At 41.6% G+C, this 19204-nt stretch overlaps 1 pseudogene; it reads right to left on the reverse strand.

Annotated features, from left to right (window-relative positions):
* Nucleotides 1–101: 101 nt before the first annotated feature.
* LOC147420911 (uncharacterized) lies at nt 102–642 on the reverse strand (annotated as a pseudogene).
* Between the last annotated feature and the right edge of the window lie 18562 nt (nt 643–19204).

The raw sequence follows: 19204 nt of genomic DNA on the forward strand, positions 1-19204 counted from the left end.
AAGGAAGCTGATATAATGGAGAACATCCATTTGTAACATGTAAACATCCATTGTCGTTGTCCTTCGAAAGCATCCTTATGTAGTCACAAACTACACAATAGTCACCACCAAACATCCACCTTCTAGAGGTACATCAATGAAAAGAGGTACCAATTTTTATTGAACACAATTAAACAACATAAGTAATCCTAACATAATTATTTGCACTCCCTCTAGAGAGTCAAGGAAATAGGATATTGTAGAGATTGGGGGGAACCCTAAGGCTAAACCCCTATCCTCATCGTCAAGAAAAACAAAGTCATCATCTGTGAGACCATAAGTGTCATCCGTGTAATCATATAAATCGTCTTCGTCATTAGAGACACCAATGTTTACTAAGAAGGTCACTAGACGTCTATAGTCATCTTGGTCAAAAGGGTAGGCTTGTGCAATGGGAGAAACGCTCTCTACTAAGTATGGATCAATCGTGGTCAAGAGACGTATTAGCCATTCTAACTCATTGAAATTTCTCTCACATGCTAGCGTACCTACTAAATCCCATTCACAGGCAAGCACCGGAAAGACCATGTGAAACACTTGTGAAAAGTAACGAGGGTACCTCTCACCCAAGGCAGGAGTGGATGACTCTAGCGTACTAGCCATATCTGTACACACAGATAGATGATGGTTAGAGTGCAAATATTACAAGGGTCGTGTCAAAAGGTCGTGCCCTTGTGCATAATGTGTTTTTATGATTTTGTGTTATGTATAGAACTCGTAGGTTTCCAGATTTTTGTTTGGGGGCTCTTGCTCTTTTATTTCTTTATCTTGTTTTTGGAGTATAAGGCTTTATATATACATTCTTTAAGATTGGGAGATTAAGAGATCAGAGAGGAAGGTTGAGAGGGAAGCAAGTGAATGATGGATGTCAGCAAACACTCCCCCCTTCCTTGGGTAGATCATACCTTTTGGAATGATGTCATCACCTTTTGGAACCAATTATTCCAAGTTGTTATGGGTGAAGACGTTAACCAATAGTTTTCGACCGCCCATTGCGTTTCATCTAGTTGCAAAGGTGGTAAGGTACTCTCCCATGATTTTATTTGCAACGTTGTTGTAGGTAGTGAACTTACAACGGGAGGTGCAAACTCTTCCTTGTTTGTATGGATATGTACAATGGTAGGTGGAGGTTGTGTCGAAGCTTCTATTTCCGTATAGAAACTACATGAAGAGCAAGAAGCTTCATTTGACTTCCCTGTTCTTGAGCTAGGCGGAACAAATTGTTCTTTCTTCAGTACCCAAACTAGCTCTGGAGCGGGTGTACAGCATTCTGTGATTTTTTCTTTTCCACAATCTTCAATTCATTTTGGAGCTACGGGATTGGGCTCACATGGCCAGGTGACAAGTAAGAGCACAATTTACGTTTTGGGACCCAGATTTGATCATTTCCTTCATAGTATCCTTGGGCTTCCAATAGTTTTTTAGGAATCCAACGCGCAACGTTTCTTCACATTTCTTGGGGCAAGTGGGACGTCTCTTACCAGGCTCCTATCTTTTAGCACTAGCTATGTTTGCTAAAGAAGCTTTAGGGACCCACTTGTATATTTTCTTTGTTATATTATGATGGATCTTGTGTGTCTCAAGCTTTATTTTTCAACTACAACAGTTGAAGCTCTAGAGAGTTGGGATATGGGGACATATGGTTCAACCTCTTGGACATGCAATGGTAGGGCTAAGTGGTAGGGCTAAGAGTTGGTTTCTGCATCGTGACACCCCCAGTCCCCCAATTAATAGTGCATTTGGTGGCTATCATCCACGTGCGTCCTAGGTTTATATTACCCTCCATAGTTCCAGCAAGCATGACCAAAAATTCTTGAGCTACAACCCCATTGTCATAACTAACAGAAGTGTGCCAGATTCCAAAAACCGTAGTTTTTTTCTTATTGACACCCTTGACTTGGATAATACTCTCAGATAGAGATGGCTTTCCTAACTGACACCACACCCCATATGATAGCAGATTATACTTAGAACCCGTGCCCAATAAGGCATTATATAGCACTTTTCCATAGGCGCTATTTAGCTCAATAGGGTATCGTAGAGGTGTGTCAGAGTCCAACCAATCATCCTCTGTTTCAACGTGGAATGCATGTATAACTCCAAGGTTGGCCTCTCGTTGACGTCTTATGCGTTGTTGTCGCTCTTTAGCCTCAGCTTGAGCTTGTATCTTCTTCAATTCTGTTTGTGCCTTGGCTGCCTTTTTTTTATGGATGGCATGTAGCTCCTCTTGGCTTAAAGAATCATAGTATCTTTTAAATTTTCTCCCACTGAGGAATTCAATCGTTTTAACTCCATCAAGAGTTTCCACACGAATGGTTCCTTGTGGAGTGATTTCACATACTCTATATGGTTATTTTCTCGCATATTTCAACTTTTTCTTTTTGTTACGCACTCCGTACATAAGGACTTTATCACCAACATTGATATCTTTGTTCTTTAGATGATAGTCAAACCATTTCTTCCTTCTATCTTTCTCCACAAGTGCATTTTGCACAGCCAATTGCCTTTCTTCATCTAACCTCTCAAGGATATATAGGTGCTCAACTAAAGGGTTACCATCCCAACCTTCTTGTGAAGCTACACGTAGACTAGGAATTACAAACTCCAATGGCATAAATGCTTCTTGGCCATATACCATTTTGAATGGTGTACAATTAATAGCTACTTTGTAAGAAGTATGATAAGCCTATAGGACTAAAGTCAAGGACTAAAGTCAGCTTCAAATCCCAATCTGTGCGATGAGCTTCCACCGTTTTGGTCAAGATAGATATTAAGGTCTTGTTGGTTCTCTTAGCTTGGCCATTTGCTTGTGGATAATAAGGTGTGGATTTATGGTGAGTTATCATGAAGTTGGTAGTGAGTTCACTCCATTGATAAAATGAGTGCTATTGTTACTCGCAATCTCAAAGGGACAACCAAATCTTGTAATAATGTTCTCAAAGAGAAACTTGGCAGTTGACCTTGCATCATCCTTACGTGTTGCCCTAGCTTCCGCCCACTTTGTCACATAGTCAGTGGCAACAATAGTATATCGAGATTGAGTGCTACAAGCTGCCGGACTAATTGGGCCTACAAAGTCCAACCCCCATTTTTCAAATGGTTGAGTCACTTTAACAGGATATAAGGGCATGTTATCCTTTTGTTGTGTGCTCTTGTAACGTTGGCATTCATCACATCCTATTGCAAAAAGTGATGCATCTTTGAATAAGGTAGGCCACCAATAGCCTGATTGCAACACCTTTCTAGCTGTTAGTTCCCCTGAGAAATGTCCTTCGGCTATACCCATGTGGGCTTCTTGTAGTATGTATAAATACTCATCGTCACGAGCACAACATCTAACAATATCATCCTTCCCTAGCGTGTAGAGAGTTCTCGCAATGAGAGAATAATGTTTACATTCTTTTAACAGTTATCAAGCTATGTCCTTACGAAGCTCTTTGGGTGGAAAACCATTAACTAAAAAGTTCACAATCTTCTCACTCCATTCAGGTATGGTTTCGACTAGGAATAGAGAAGTATCGAGCAATTCATCATCGACTCCATTAAGGGCTTAACCATTAGGTATGCGAGACAAATGATCCACCATGACATGTCTTTTACCAAGTCTCACCACAACGGTAAAATCAAACTCAAAGAGAATTAACAACCATCGTGTAATTCTTCCCATGGAACAAGGTTTATTTACTAGATACAAGGCTTGATGATCCATATAGAAAACAAACTTGTTGACAAGAAGGTAGTAGCAAAATTTCTTCACTACGTAATCATACCTAAACTTTCCCTCTCTGTAGTGGTGTAGCTTCTCTTGGCATCATTCAATTGACGACTTGCAAAGCTAATGGGGTAGTCCAATTTATGTTCTCCTGGTTGAGCTAGAACACAAGTTCGATGCATCAATATGCACATGAAAAATTACATTCCAATCGGGCACTCGTAGAATAGGAGCGCTTGTCAATGTCTTTTTCAATGACTCATAAGCATGGTCACACTCCGCGGTCTAGTGGAACTCAATAAGAAGCTTGTACAAAGGACAAGCTATCTAGGCAAAGTTTAAAATAAACCGTCGGTAATAACCAACATGGCCCATGAACCTTTGAACTCCTTTATAGTTTGTAGGTGGTGGAAATTCAGCAATGGCTTTAATTTTGCTCTCATGTGTGGAAATCCCATTTTTGGACACTATGTGTCCTAAAATGACTCTATATTTAACCCAAAATTGGCATTTGAAAACAATTTGCACTTCTCAAACACTTTTTGTAAGCATGATAGATGTTCTCTCCAAGAGGAATAAACACAAAGGTCATCTAAGAAAGCTTCGCAAAACTCCCTCAAATATTCTATAAAAGCAGTGTTTATTAATCTTTGAAAGGTAGCAGGGGCATTGGTTAAGCCAAAAGCCATAACACGAAATGTAAACACTCCAAATTCGGTTATAAATGTTGTTTTAGCGTGGTCCTCTAGGGCAATTGTAATTTGATTGTAGCTAGAGTACCCATCTAAAAATCTATAAGCTTCCTTCCCTGCAACTCTTTCAAGCACATGTTCTGAATATGGCAGGGGTAATGGTCCCTCCTAGTGGCAGCATTGACCTTCTCGAGATCCACACACACTCTGAGTTTCCCATTCTTTTTTGGCACAATCACTATTGGAAACACCCATCTTGAGTGCTCAATAGGGTATATGAATCCTCATTTCACAAGCTTTTCAATCTCTTCTTGAACGATCTTTGCATCTTTAGGATTCATTGGGTAGGGTCGTTGCTGAACTGGTTTAGCCATGCTATTCATGTGGATTGGTGTGTTGCACCATGGAAGATGAAACACCTTTCATATCATGGTATGTCCAAACAAATATATCCCTAAATTCCTTGAGAAGTCCTTTAAGTACACACTCCTCAGTTTTCGTTAGATCTTGGGCAATGAAAACAGGTTTGGACTCTTCTCCTGGGTCTGCGAACTCTATTTCCTTAACTATCGCTGGACCGTCATAAACTCCATTGCTTCCATCGATAGGTTTTCTTTGAGCCTTTGTATACACAACCTTACGTTCCTCCGTGGTGCAGGATTTGAAATGTTCAGGTTGTAGGGTGTAAGTCTGTGGGGTTCTGTTGTTCTGTGGATTGTGATTTCACTTCCAATTCCTTTTGTTGTTGAGCTAACTCGCGCTTTTGTCGTCTCCTTACGGTACAGTTCAACTTTGGCTTCTCTGTAGCCTCTAGTTGTGCGATGTCAATGGGGTTGTGGTCTACATCACATAACGCTTTGAAGGTATTCACCCCAGTTATCTACCAACTTCTGATGAGCATCACATGTCCCTATATAATTAAGCCATTCTGCGATAGATTCTTTTCATTTATTCTAGCATGCACATTTGCTCAATATCGTCGCCTCTTATATCTCTTACTCTTCTTGTCTAATTTTTGACACGGCCGATCTCTAGTGAAGAGTCACTAGATGAATCGCTACTTGTGTCTTTTGCTCCCTTGGATAGATTGTCATCTAGGGTACCACTGGGCCCAGAATGGTTTGTCCCCACATTTGCACTAAGATTTTTAACTCAGATTCTTCGTCCTCATAGTCAATTTCAAGCAATGATTCTGACCCCAAATCGTGTGGGCTATAGTCTTGTGAGACGCTACTGGTTCCAATGCCAGTCAGACCTTCATCTTGTAGGTCATCAGAAGCTATATGCATTGCTTCTAGCATATTTAAGGGTATGAGTGGTGGCATTTCATACCCCTCAGGTGTTACCCAATTCGTCCCCCTGTTTCCCCAAGTGTCTATGGTTGCTGCTAGGTGGACCCAATCCACATTGTCCGACTCAGTCATCCCAGGTAGTACATCCATATAAGGAGAATCTTCCCCAACATCAGTGTCGGCTTTACACGTGTAACAATCTGCAATGGGGCCGAATGAATTGTGGTGTCAGATCTATGATCAATTATAAACCTATTTCCTAGAGGATGTGCTCGACCAGTTACAAGATCCAAACGAATGACAGAATCTCGGAAGTGCAAGTAGACATGGTTTTTAGACCAGTCATGCACCATTTTTGCTTCCCTCATGAAAGGACATCCTAAGAACATCTCAGATGCCATAGTATGCTTGGAGAAATCCATAACAATGAAGGTAATTCTTATTTTATGTCCAAAGACCTTGATCTTGAGATCTTCTAGCATCCCAATAGGTTAACAATAGACCCATTGGCCATCTTTACTAGTATGGTTGTGGTCCCAAGGTGAGGTCTTCCCATATTTTCCCATCAATTTTTAGTCACAATGTTAATCCTAGCGCCACCATCAAGGATTCCCTTCACAGTTAATCCCTTGGCAATGATTGGTATGGTTGCATTGGATTCATCTCCCTTAAAGTATTGTCCCAACTTGTTAACATATATTTGTACAACAAGGTTCTAATCTAGTTTGGGTTGTGGATCTAAGTGTTCCTCCTCTATTGGCATCTCCCTAGCTCCATCCATCTATGCAAATTGTGGTAGCCCAACCTTTAGTTCTCCATTGAGGAAAGCTCGAAGAGCTAAGAATAGCTCAGGGTCTCCATACAGTTTGGACATGATGGTGGTTCTAACCTCTAAAGCCATGAAATCCATCAATTTGGAAACATTTAACGACACCTTTTGGGCTTCCGTCCCTTGACGTGGGAAAGATGGGATCTCCATTTTTTTTATAGGGTCAGGTATTCCCTCTGTAAACATTCTTTCCAACAAGAAGTGAGTACGTCCACTTTCCCATGACTTTAAGTCACTTTCTTCTTCGATGACACTAGGTATGGCTAAGGGTCTATGGACTTGGTGAGGTTGTTGTTGCATAGGGAACACTGTGTCTGTAATCTGGATCGGCCTAGGTGCTGGCTCCAGATCCCTTTTGGTCTCTTCTACCAAACCCATTAATTGCTTGACTCGCTTGATCTCCTCTGTAGGGTTTGGGTAAGTTCCTATCTTTTTCTTGGATCCTGGCCATTGTGGCTCATGATGATCTTCCTTGTTGATTTCTATCTTAGTGGTCATTTTGGTCTCCATGGTTTCACCTAATCAGAATCCTCTTTAGCGTCGTTCATATATACGGGGTCGTCACCAGTCCCTATGTTGATCTTTGAACTGGGGTCTGAACTGGGGTCTGACTTCGCTACTTTTTGCGATCTCTTCCTTCATGTTTTCTTCTTCTTTTGAGATTGGGCAATTGATGCCGTTTCTCTTTCTTCAAGAATATAATTTTATTTTTGGAGCATCGATCGTGTGAGTACATTTACTGGTACCACAAGTATACTTTGGGATGGATCCTTGGTAACCTCAATCAAGTTTAACGGCGTGATCTTCGGTGCATTTGGATTATTCAAACATTGGGCAATCAAATGATCTATGCCACATCGATTACACGTGAGTATCGGCATTGTAGACGTGCTCGCTTGATTGGTTTGCATTAGTGTGGCGTTCTTTTGTAGCCTAATAGGACACTTGGCCACATACCTCCACACTCATAGAATTGAAGAGGTGGTCTCTTGGCAATGTAGTTGATATTTTGGCCTCTTGCAGCAAGAGCAACTACTTGATAGACAGGTTTGATTAGTCCCCAATAGTCTTTCATGTAGTATTGTGGACTTTCTTCAAGCGCACCAAACCCATAGGCAATATTAGGGTCTATATCTTCCTCACAACTTTCCAAATAAGCAATAGATGACTCACAACCCACTTGATTCACAGACGTGATTCTCGGATGTGGTGGTTGCGGTCCTAGCACTGAAGGTGGTAAGGGTGTTGTTTGAACAACATTTTGGGCCCTAGGGACCATGTGTTTTGACGTTTGTTCAAGAGGTGGGGCCAACACCAATGCACACACTCAAAGTGTGTCTGTCCATGCCAAGGTTGGTCTATTGGCAATCACATGCTTAAATACTATGCAATCCTTAGCTTGATGACCATACCTCCCATAGACATTGCAATTCCCATTAAATTTTACTCTAAAAGTAGGGCATTTACTGGTACTATGCGGACCATAGCATATTGAGCACCATTGTTATTTCCTTCTTGGATACATATGATTGTTTTGCGGAGCACAATTGTCTCTAAGACTCTCTTGAATGGCCTTGGTGAGATCTGCTAAAGTCACCTTAGATATCTTTTGCTCCTTAGCAATAGGCTTTGGGGTCATTGGCTAATGCCCCAATGCTTGCGAGCTAATAGATTTAGGCTCAACAGAGACTCTTTCTCCTTGAATCATTAAATTATCCTCAATTTGGATTGCATTGGTGGTGACTGCTTCCCAAGTGGTGATACCTCTAATGACTATTCCATTGTAGTTATCCTCATGTCGTAATCCCCTAATGAATATATCAAGCAATTGATTATTATTGAAGCGCTCATTTGGATTACAATGAGAATTCAAATGCTTCAAGCGACTAATAAAGTCTCTCACCGACTCTCCTTCCTCTCTTTGGGCTTTCTGGAGTTGAGAGGCTACACCCTAAAGCACTCCCTCTCGTATGCATTCTTTCAAGAACAATCTCCTAAGAGTAGGGTAAATCGTTTTTTCTTCCACCCTTAGGGTTCTATACCAATCCCCAGCCTTCTCTCTTAAGGTTAGGCTTAAAGCATTACTCTGATACAGGTCATTGTGTTCTCCTAGAGAATTTCATATTTGTTCAAACACTTTGATATACTTTCTCACATCCCCGTCTCCACTAAATTTTTGTGTGAGCTTGGCTATTTGAACTACCTTACTTCTAGGCTCTCTATCAAGCATGTTTACGCATATTCTCAGCAATAGATCGACCAATAGCTTGAGAAAATGTTGCCAAGTCACCTAAGTGAGCACGCACTGTGGGTGAAGGTGCTCCAGAGACTACATGTGGAGTAGGTATTGGCATTGGGCTTGGCACATAGGAAACCCTTGGGTTCCAAGTTTGGTAAGGTGTTGTGCCATGTGGTGGCCCAAAGTTCATATGTGTGGCCCTAGGCATAGCAGACATCGGATGTGACATGCTAATGCTAGCCGGTATGGTCCCATTGAAATAAGATCTTGGGTGTTGTGGTTATGGAGCATAAATTGTTGAAACAATGGGAGGTGTAGGGGCTACATGAGTACAAGGATCCATAAGTGTATACGATCGGTACACACTTGTAGGTACTGTTGCACGCATTGAGCTACCATGTAGCGGTGCTTTACTAACAAATGAGGTCCATGGCGTGTTTCTTGGCATGCCCATCATTGGGGTGAGCATGGTAGCCGTGGTGTCATCAAGGGAAAGATGAGCTAGACTTGGAAAGGTAAAGCTATCACTTGTGGGCTCAGATTGCACTGAGACCCCTGGCGAAACAACATATGGAGGATCCATCAGACTTACCGAGGGAGTCTCCATTTGCGATAAGGTTGGTTGTTAAGCCTTCCCTGTATCCAAGAATCTCATGAGACCCATTGAAGGCATGTGGATCCCCTCGTTCTATCTCTCTAGCTCAATAACCCTATGGATAATCTCACAAACTCTTTGTTGTTGATCCTCTACACTAGTAGCACCCGTTGTGGATTGTAGGACATCTAACCAACCCACGTGATAGGTGTGACCTGTGTATAGGTTGGTTAGAGTTTCTGTTTGTAGTTCGTACTCCCAGTTCTCATTTAAGAACGCTCCATCTAGGATTGAGGTGCTAGGGGTGTCTTTTGAACTAGATCCAATGTGGCTCTCTATGGGTTGACCCTTAGTGGTCTCTAATTTAGGAGCACTCGATTGCTCTCTTAGCAAGGATATTGACATAGGGGCTTTCGCTTTTAACTCTCTTTGTTGCTCTGCCTTGCGTAAGCTCTTGATTTCCTTTTCCCTAGCCGCAATGATATATCGCTCAACCTCTTGTACTTCGGCAAGGCTTCTACCATCACGTAATATAACCTCGGAGGGGAATAGCTCTGAAGAGTTAGAGGGTGCAAAGAATGGAGTATTCACGTGAACACTCTCCAAGAGCATGGGGTCTATGTTGGTCATGAATGGCGAATTTACTTCCCCACCCCCCTCATTTACATCGTTAGCTCCATGTTTGGAGCGAGTGGCTCTACTAAAGGTTTCCTTCAAGTGGCTAAGCACGCTTGGCCCGAACCGTGGGCCCATGGTATGCATGTCTTGGCTTGAGCTATCAGGATTAGGCATTGGGTAACCCTCCATGACGTCATAGTCAGAGGAAGAGTCACTAGACGCAATATGCCAGTCCTGAGTGGTACTACCTTGGGTCCCCACCGAGGGCCCGAAACCTAAGGTAGGTGGGTATTGAGAACTCGTGTAAGTCAAAATGCTCACTAGTTGCTTGGCCTCTAGCACACGACCAGAGCGCAGATGCATGTGCCTTTGGCACCCTACAAGCGTCGGCGAATACCCTTGAAGGTCAACCGATTGATTTTTTATTCGTTTTGCACCCCGTTTTCACTCGTTTTTTTATGTTTTTAAATGTTTTTTAATGATCGGTTTTTGGATTAGAGTGTGTGATAGCTCAAAACGAGCGTATTGCTCAGGGGATCGTGGTGTGCTTTACAACACATCGTTCGGTTACCCGAAGCTCCATTGTTCTCAAAAGGGTCAATTTTTACTTAAGCCTGAGGCTAAAATAAGTAATCCTAAAGGGTGACTGAGGCCTGAGCCTGAGCCTGAGCGTGGGCTTGGGCTTTGGTTTGGGCCTGGGGGGAATATTCTCGATCTTGGTCCTACCTTTAGAAATTTTAATATATATATATTTTTGGGATAAGGTCGTTGCGGTTGCGTTGCACGCGCGAGCACACACACATCTAACCTACCTACTTACAACTAACAGAGCTACTGTTACACACTAACACAATACTGCAACAACTAATTAACTAACAGATCTACTTATTGTACCTTACAGAACTAACATTATAGATCTAATACCTTAAGCTAGCACCTTATGAACAGAAAACACAGTACCTTACATAGAAAAACTAACACCTTATTAACAGAAAACAATATACAACAAAAACAAAGGTAACAAATCCTTCTCAACAAGCCACACACCTTCTTTCTCTACTTTTCCTACATTTCATAATGTACCACAAAGCAGCATAGAGTGCTATTCGAGCTTAATGCAAGGAATTTCCCCGACAGCGATGCCAAAAATGTGCGCATCTGTCACACGTGTCAAAGCAAGGGACTTGCCGTACATTGTGTGAGAGCCACAAATGGATGCAAGCACACAACCACACTAATCTAGCAAGCTCAAGAGAGCAAGGGTGTGTCACTCACCACCCTACGCTCGCCTTCGTGGAGGATTCCTCGCCGCGAAGAAGAAGGAGCTACCGCCGTGCAGTGCTCAACCGCCTCCCCGCCATTGTGCCGTCGCAATGCTCGATCACACACACACTCTCTCTCTCACGCATACACACACACACACAAGGAGATGAAGAAGGAGATGGAGATGGAGCAAGAGCACTCTTCAATTGCACAAATGAGAGAATGAGTAATTTTTAGGTTTAGGTAACTTTTATATGAGCTCGCCCATTCACACTTGCCCATGCTTAGCCAACTAACCCTTGAATGTTCTAGTTAGAGTGCACCTCTCATCGGCGATCACTCTTGCCCTTTTCCTATTGGACTGACAAGCCCGGCCCACGACTACTAGAAGTGGACGCTGGCGGTTAGCACATAGCCAAGAGCGTTGGTATAGGCTCCCTCTCTCTCTCTCTCTGTGTGTGTCTCTCTCATACACACACACACACACACACACACACACACACACACAAGGGTCTCTCTCTCTCTCTCTCTCTCTCTCTCTCTCTCTCTCTCTCTCTCTCTCTCTCTCTCTCAACAACAAGATTTGAAGCAGAAAGTGGAGCGTTCTACATACACTACAACAAAGAGACAACCAGTGAATTCATGCGAACACAAAATTGAAAGTATGAGTGATCACCATATGATCTTTTCTTCCTCTATGTGATTAAACAAAAACGATTAAAATAAACTCAATATGAACAAAAATTCTTGATAGTATAAACAAAAATGATTGATACAAACTAAATATAAGCGAAGAAACTTAACAGTATTATACAAGTAGACTAGAAATGACTGGAGTAGACTGAATATATAAATCATCAATGTATGTATATATACACAATGTTAATACCCAAATATGATCATCTATCTAAATGCCACTACAACTATGTATTAGTATCAGACTCGTCCGCACAATCCTTCTGTCCCCCAGCATGTGAAGACGATGCATTGCATGCCCGTTTCTCGTCTAGCCTCCTATCCTCCTCCTCCTCTCACGCAACAAGCTTGAGATCTCTCTCGTCGTGAACCTCCTGCATTCATAAAATTAAAATCAAATCGATTGACAATAAAAAACTAATTTGAAAACCATTTTAACTTAAAAAAATAACTCAAAGTTATAGCTATGCCTGCCTTCTTCACACTGGGTGGGTAGCAATAATGATGGAGCAGCATATGGTCATCATGAAGAGCGTCTACTACCTTGTTGTTTTTGTCGATGTGGTATTTTCTTTTGATTGTGTAAATGGAATGTACACACAATGCAACTCTACCAACTCAAATAGGGATTGTTTCTGTAATAACTCTTTCATAATGAAGCACATCCAAGATTGATTTGATGCACCTTTGAATTCGTCTCCATGTGGTATGTCAATGGCCTCCTATGGGTTGAAATGCACGCCCAATGTGAGAGGAATGAAGGGCTAAAAGCGAAAATCTTGTGCCTGGACAATAATGGAGCACTCAATGTTGGCGAGGAAAATGGCCGAGGAGAAGCTTAATGGGCTTTTGAAGTACTGGACCGAAACTAGACAATTGTTGGCACAGACTTCAAGCCGATCTAACGAGGGATAATGGGTTGAAATCTGAAAACAATGGTTGACCTGCTGCAAACATCTTGGTATGACCTGAAATCTAAAAATGTTGGTTAATATGCTGTGGTTGAGACCATGGCCTGATTTTGAAGCAAAAATGCTCAACCAATGTGCTACCAATTGTTGGCACTGTGGCTGATCTACAATGGTAATTCCAAGGCTAGCTAGTTGGAGCAAAACGGTGCTTGATTAGAGGAAAAACATTGGGCTAAACCCAAAAATGTGATGGCTGCTTGCTTCCCACTAGGTGGGTAGTAATAGTGTTGAAGCAGCATATGGTCGTCACTATTAGTACCCACCTAGTGGGAAACAATAGTGAAATCTGAAAACAATGGCTGACCTAATGCAAACGGCTTGGTATGGCCTGAAATCTGAAAATGTTGGTTAATCTGCTGTGGTTGAGAGCATGGGATGATTTGAAGCATAAACACCCAACCAATGTGCTACCAATAGCTGGCATTTTGGCTGATGTACAATGGAAATTCCAAGGCTAGCTAGTTGGAGCAAAATGATGGTTGATTAGGCATGGCTCCTAAATCAATAAAGAGAGAAATAGAATTGTCGTTTGTGGATGCGTTGGCTTCATCATATTCGAATTGGTCATCCTCCATCTTATCATCTTCATCATCATGACAATCATCCTTGCTAAGACTTGCAGCCGCCGAACTTGATTCGTCATTCTTCCTCTCCTCTGTCTCCCCCTCATCCAAAGTAGGAGGTGGAAGAGGTTGAAGATGGTCTCCACTTCATTAGTGGAAAAAATGGTTCTGCCCCGAGGTGTTACGGGAACTACAAACTAAAGTTCTGTTGGTGGATTGCTGGAATATAGATGACCTATAGAAGAGAAGCTCAAAGTGAGTAACATTGGTAACATTAATGCTAAAAGCAAATGAGAATAAAAAAGGTAGTCACTCAACTGCTCACAATTGTGGGGCAAAACTAAATTGCCATACCTCCCTGTGTGATGCACATTAGAGTCCACCATGTAGAGGCCATTCTCATGTCGTCTAGACACATTTTCAAGCCACTTGCACTCAAAGATGAAGATATGAAAGGTTCTAAAATTAGCCTTTAGTATCCTTTCAATAGTTCCACAGTACCTGGCTTCCTCACCATCTGTGTCAAAGTTTCCCATGATTCCACAATCCATGGTGGTTCTACGGTTGTCAATGTGGCACGTACGAAAGTGATGACCCTTTGACCACATAGAGTTAAAGGAAAGGTGGAGGGATTCCTTACATTTAGAGCCTCGCACCAATGACACCTTAGTCTACGGCCCCTACTTACCGTCCTACTCCCCTTCCATCGCAGAGTCCCACTCCCATGGCATTGCGGGGTCCCACGCCACTCCATTCCACTCTTGCTTTGCCAAAGCACCGTCGACGCACTTCTTATAGCGGTGCACGTTGACGCTCGTCTCAAGGTAGCGAGCACCAAAAGAGATGAAGCGGCGGGGTATCTTGTGGCTTCGCTTGTTTTGATAGTGGGGGGGGGGGGGAGACAGAGTCCCCTATTTCAGAGCGTGTCGCCCTTGATGCAAAGGATGGGGATACTGATTCACCCGTGCCAAACACGCATGGGTACTACTACAAGGTAAAATATGGTGGGGAGGTGGACTTCGGCATAACACAAGGCAGGGTGTTTTGACACCATCTTCAAATTCTTATGCATTCGACGTATAAAAATTGTTTTGTAAAGTTTAGAGACGAGCTGCCCGATCATGAACGCTACACTGAGGACATGCTGCATGCTAAATTTCTAGATGCCCCTGATCAATGTTCTTCACAACAGCGGTTGGAGGGCTACATAAAAATATTTCTGAAAAACAAGCATTCCAGTGTACGGAGAGCAGCGTCCAACCAAGTTAGAGATCTAGATAGAGCTATTGTGGTGGCAACATGGCAAATGTAGAGTGGGAGTGGGCAATGCAAAAAAAGAGCGATCAAGCTACAATGGGCTCATCCTACAAACAACAACGCAAAGCTCAAGCTAGACAAACTCCCACGCACTATGGCTCCAGAGGCAAAGCAGCATGGAAGGAAAAATATGTAAGATTGGTTAAATTACAACCTAAATCCATGATTATAAAGATTACAGTTGATGATTTGTTAGTGTTATTTCTAACTTATAGGAAAATATCACTCTTAGGCAACCAACCAGAGAGATGGTCTTTGGGAGCGGCATACAGAATTTGAAACTTGGCGATAGTTGTTCGAGAATAACCACATCTCTCACAAGAAATTCGACGCAGCGGTTGGATCACTACAAGCGGTAAGTTTAAAAAATAATTTTGTATCAACTGTTTTGAGCTGTTGATATTTGTTTAATTTGGTTTGGGTTTATGTAGAGTCAAGGTGATTAAATGTAGGTGCCTGTGGATGACGATGAGGAGGAGGAGGAGGAGGATTAGATAGAAAAATATTTGTCCAAACTTTCATAAAGTCCCAATGTGGCACAATGTATATACAACTATTTTCATTTTATTTGTAACTTTTTTAAATAGTTGATCTTTTGCACATAAAATTGTCAAGGTAAATTAAATTTAAATTCAATTTTTATTTTTTCTATATACTCGTTCAAAAAACAATTGATGTTTCATTGTTTTATGCAGGTAAAAAACAAAGGTGCTCATTTGGGTCACACAATTTTGGGTGGCCCAAATGAGGACCTTTATTTTTGAATAGGCATTTAGATGTACTATATGCGGTAATAGCAGCGGCAAGGCACGCGGTAATAGTTGCGGGTATATACCCGCGACTATTACCGCGTATATTGTTGCTTAACCACTACCGTCTTTTTTGCTCATGCTATTGCCGCATACACAATATTTTCTCTTTCTATTTTCCTTTGTTGTTCCGCGGCAATGCTAGCGGTTGTGGAATGCTCCTCTTATAGTGCTACACACCTTGTGAAAAAATAGGCCTCCTCAAACCTCGTGTGGACTCCACTCCCTAGCTTTACGTAGTGTGTTGTAATCACCCTACATGCATGTGCAACATATGTTGCATGGCCTTGATGCTATAGATGACATGATAGCCTCCCTTATTGAGGCATCACTTGGTGGTCATATAGGGTCATGCAAGCATGTTTGCCATATATAAACACCAATTTTCATGTTGGATCTAGACTCTTTGGAACAATGCTTTTGTTTCCATTGATGAGCGGGAAATATGGTTTAGACCTTCTTGCTGCATGCTTCATTGATATTTCCCCACATACAAGTATTGCATTTTCTCCATTAGATCATACTTGCATATTTTTTTGCTATGAATGCCTATGAGAGCTAGATTTGTATTCTTCAATGAGTAATCTTTTGGATCACGTCTTCGTCTAGGCATGCGATTAGATTACAGGTTCATATTTAGGAGAAAATGTTGAGAGCACGAGTAGACTCATAGCTATTTGTACAAACAGAGTCTCACCATAGCCGCGCTATGCACTCCAACACACTTGCAGACATCACATCATTGCCATTGTAGAACCCAAAGCCGGTTCATCTCAATCTTGATGGTCTCCTCTCAAATCGCTCTACTCTTGGCTTCATCTCCTCTTCAACACCATATTTGGGTGCACCCCAAAGAAGAGCGACAACTCTTGATCCTTGGAGTCAACTTACCACCTCCACCCATATATATTTCTTCTATGGATCAATTAGCACCTAGGACCTCATCGGGCTCGTTTGCAAGATCACATATTGAATGTGAACCTATTCTATAAGGAACTCACTCTCATACGCAATTATTTCACTTATGCTGCTCCTAAAGTTTGCTCCTAGTCTCTTGGTGCACAAGGTGCATGCTTGCTTGTCTTCGATTGTGCTGAAGATTGTGGTTGTACAAGGCTCCTGCTCGATGCTCATGTTGCGTCCTTTGAACTCGCTCACCTCCTAACTTCATAGTGTAATTTACTCCTTACTCGTAAAATGTTTGGCTTAAGAAGTGTGTAGCCTCTCTCTCTCTCTCTCTCTCTCTCTCTCTCTCTCATACAAGATCTAGTATGATGTATCAATTCCTTCCTATCGGGTTAAAAAGAGAAGGGTATGACCTTTTGGCTCCTTCAGATGTTTTGCATAACAATAATAAGTGCAACATCGAGGTAGCATCTAGATAGTTTCTCTTGGTTGCTTTGGAAAGAGAATCTCAACTGGAAACGTTCTTGTTGGAATAGGGTTGCAGGGGAAACACACACAACTTGGAGAAGATGAAGAAGCTCAAGGCACACAATAGAGAGTGGTTTACTTATTATGCAATAGAAAGATAAGTTAGCCCTAGAGTGATGGGTTTATACACAATGCAGAAGGGAAAAACCTCCTAGTGAGGAAAAAAAATGCCATGATGGTCCTATGTGTGTTCACACACATCACTACTACATATGTATGGTAACAAATCCCCCATGGGAGTGATGCGGTGAATGAGAGCTTGCACATAGAGTATAGGGAAGTGCGATGCCCTGAGGACATGATGAGTCCACAAAGGGGAGTACGCCCAAAGATTTGTAAAAAGCTTCAAATTTCTCACAAGACAATGCCTTAGTGAAACATCTGCAAGGTTTTCCTGTGTTGGTACATAAGCCAAGGTGATATCTCCTTTTAAGAGTCTCTCTCTCACGTAGTGATAATGCACCTCAATGTGCTTTGTGGGATCATGGAAAACTAGGTTTGTCGCAGCTGTCAACGTGCTCTGACTGTCAATTTAGATGATGTTGGCAGTGTCCTGTCCAACACCCAAATCAACCATAAGGCATCTGAGCCATACACACTCAATCGTAGCTATGAAGACTGTCTCGTACTTAGTCTCACAATTGGAAGTGGCCACAATAGGTTGCTTCTTGCTCAACCATGATATACATGAAGTGACAAGCATGAAACAAAAATCACTCGTGGACACTTGTGGGTCATAAAAACCAGCCCAATATGAGTCCAAAAAAGCATGTAAATATGGCAGCAATAATCTCCCCTTGGGATAAAACAACCCAAGATGTAAAGTGCCACTCAAGTCGCGAAAGATTCACTTGACAGGCTATCAATGCTTAGACCTTGGGCTATACATAATTCTGCTGACCTTTGAGACTACAAACTTAATATTAGGCCTTGTGTTGCATACATAAATAAGGCATCCAACAATAGTTTGGTAAAGAGTGACATTGGTAGGATCACGAGCATCATGAAGACTCAATTTCAAACCTGTTTCCATGGGAGTGGCATAGGTTTGCAATCCTCAAGTCCAAACTTACATAGAAATGTCTCTATGTAACTTGTTTGACACAAAGCAATACCACCATCTCACTGCTTAAACTGTATGAGAACTATTGCCCAAGTAATGATGCAACAACCCCAAATATTTCATCTTGAAATTAGGATTAAAATTAGTCTTAAATTCAACAATATGTGTTTCATTGGGATGAGTGATCAACAAATCATACACATACAATACAACAATGAGAAGTACATCTCCCTCACGCTTTACATATAAAGTGCTTTTTGTTGGTGGACTATTATGAAAGACTCGTTTGACCAAACGAGTGTCAGCTTTCTCATACCAAGCATGAGGAGATTGCTTCAAGCCTTACAAAGTTTTCTTACATTTTCACACTTTATCTTCTTGCCCTTAATGACAAATTGTGAGGCTCCGTTACATAAACTTCCTCAAATAAGTCACCATTCAAGAAAGCAATAATAATGTCTGATTGATGTACATTCCATCCAAAATGAGCTGCTAATGCACATAGAACATGCACAATCATCATACAACAAGTGGGAGCAAAAGTCTCTTCATAATCTATGCCTTTTTGTGATGCATAACCTTTTGCAACATGTCGAGTCTGATAGCAATCAATCTCACCATTTGGCTTGCATTTCAACTCGCAAACCCACTTTGTACCAATGTCCTTTTTGCCAGGAGGCAAATCACATAAATTCCAAGTGCCATTTTTTATAAGTGCATCATGTTTTGATTGCATGATAGCCATTCAAATTTTTTGAATTTTGGGCTTCATAAAAAAATAGAGGTTCCTCAACATCACATAAGCTAGAAACAACCAAAGCATAACAATGTGATGCATAAGATGCATGTTAAGAACATGAATGAGTATGACTAGAAAAGGGTGCATCCAATTTACTGTCACGCAAAGTATGCACCAACCATTTTTACATGCCTCTAGCCTACTCATTGTGAATTCTTTCCACACCAAGTCGTCATTGCATCAATAATATCCTGATTTGTAACATTTTTAAAAACCCCCATAGCTTGTTTATTTGCTTCATTGAAATTTACATTGAAATTTCCACCTCTAAAA

Source organism: Adiantum capillus-veneris, chromosome 28 (assembly GCF_014529385.1).
Source record: "Adiantum capillus-veneris isolate H3 chromosome 28, ASM1452938v2, whole genome shotgun sequence".
In the NCBI taxonomy this organism is placed as follows: Eukaryota; Viridiplantae; Streptophyta; class Polypodiopsida; order Polypodiales; family Pteridaceae; genus Adiantum; species Adiantum capillus-veneris.